The 2,038-nt window shown below is 38.9% G+C and overlaps 1 protein-coding gene across 1 annotated transcript in view; it reads left to right on the top strand.

Moving 5' to 3' along the window:
• Positions 1-2,038, top strand: part of LOC101848974 (transient receptor potential cation channel subfamily M member-like 2) — a gene marked incomplete in the record, with an annotated part of 84,953 nt that overhangs the window by 21,315 nt on the left and 61,600 nt on the right.

Below are 2,038 nucleotides of genomic sequence, written 5' to 3' on the forward strand. Positions count from 1 at the left end.
AAAGACCCCAAAAGGGTGGTGTAGGGGGTGGGGCTGAGTTAAAGGTGGTGAGGCGGGCTTGGAGAAGGGAAGAAGGAGAGAAGAAAAGTACAAGAAAGAGAAAGAGAGAGAAAGAGAGAGAGTAGAAGAGAGAGAGAGAGAGTGGGAGAGAGAAATAGAGCGAGAGAGAGTGGGAGGGAGGGAGAGAGAAAGAGAGAAAGGGAGAGAGAGAGAGAGAGAGAGAGAGAGAGAGAGAGAGAGAGAGAGAGAGAGAGAGAGAGAGAGAGAGAGAGAGAGAGAGAGATGATCGACTGACTGATTGATACAGACGAAATAAAAGGGGGGGGGGGGGGGAGACTATCTGATAAGGACTCTTTCATTATTTAAGAACTTTCAGTTATGATTCGCAATTTGACTAGCCATGCAACACGGTGCATCATACTAGTATTTTAAGAATGAAGAAGAAGTGACAGAATACGTAAAAAGTTATCCTAACAATAGAAAATTAGGAAACGGACATGAGAGTAAATCTTACGATGAAATCCTATTGAAAAAAAATCAGTTATTTCAAGAAACGGTGAAAAAGCGTTGAATTTGAGACAATGATTGTATAATTCTAAGGGAGTGCCGTTACTAGCTTAATGTGTAATGAATGAAGAGAAGGGTCTTCATTTAAAATAACCTAGGCCTCCACACATGAACAGAGAACAAAAGAGAGTCAAGACCAGCTTTATCCCATTGCTAACGATGTCTTGGGTTATGAATTATTGAGCACAGTTGTGTTTCCTTTGTTTTTCCTCTACACAACGTGCAGCCCTCCCTCAATGGTTTTACTTGTTAAAATAAAATAGTAGTACCCTTGGTCTTTTAAAGTGGGACAAAAACTTAACAGAACTGTAGCAAGTGTAGGGTGGTCCTTAAACTATTATTAAAGCGGTTATTCACTCAGCACTCTCTCATGATGATTGACAATTATATTGAAATGATAAAAATAAACATATATACACATGCATATTATATATATATATATAACAAACGCACACAAACACGAACAAACATACAGATAAGATTAAGACAACATGTGCTTTCCTACACTGGATTGGAAAAGGGTAGTTGGGACAACTAGATTTAAACCGGATCTATTAGAGGGCAGTCGGACGCAATATCCAAAACTCCTCATCCCTCCTCTTATCTGATTATGGTCAATGATAGTACATAACAAGATGGGCCACTTCTCTCTTTGAGCCAATTAAAAAAGTGTCCTCAAAATTTGGTGGCGCCCTCTTCACAAAAGCGCACTCTTTGCGAACAGAGTTACCCTACTTGAGTTTTTAAAAAATCAAAGTGAAACTAGCAAGTTTTGGGATAAATTTCGGAAGAACGCTTTTTAAAAATGGTTACGCTGACAAAAAACCTCTTCCGGAGGAAAAGGAGATGGTTTTCTTCGTTTAATTTGACTTTAGAATGAAGGGCGAGAGGTCATTAAAATTTTAAAAACCTAAAACTCCGCACTGAACGTACCCGAACTGCTGATGAACAGCAGTCGATCTGCGCACGCAAGGAGGTGCTATTCCTATTCTTCTTCTGGAAAAACGAAAGAGAGCTTCAAAACAGACTGCAGCGCCATCTGAAGCAAAGAGCATACTTCCTGAGTGGCCCATCTTGTCTTGTACTATCTTTGTTATGGTTTGGTATCGTATATCATTTGTTAAATAAAGAAGGTATTCGTCATTGTTTAATCAGGCACTGATCTTATTTTTAAAAAGAAAAAAAAACCCATCTAGATAATAGTAATAGTAGTGACTAATGAGAAGAATGAGCTAAAATTTATAAAAATCTGTCCGATAGAGCTCAAGCTTAAGTGTGTATGACTATAGATCTAGTCACATCAAGATGTTTGCTCCGCATTTAATTTGCAGAGTCAGTGGAAAGCAGATTTTGCCATTAAATTGTGAGAACATTCTGACTATTTTAGGTCTAGAACATGACCTTTTTTTACCAACTAACTTGAGCTAATATATTTTGTTTTGGTGTGTGTGTGGGGGGGGGGGGGGGGGGT

This window comes from Aplysia californica, unplaced genomic scaffold, assembly GCF_000002075.1.
Source record: "Aplysia californica isolate F4 #8 unplaced genomic scaffold, AplCal3.0 scaffold00232, whole genome shotgun sequence".
Classification (NCBI taxonomy): Eukaryota; Metazoa; Mollusca; class Gastropoda; order Aplysiida; family Aplysiidae; genus Aplysia; species Aplysia californica.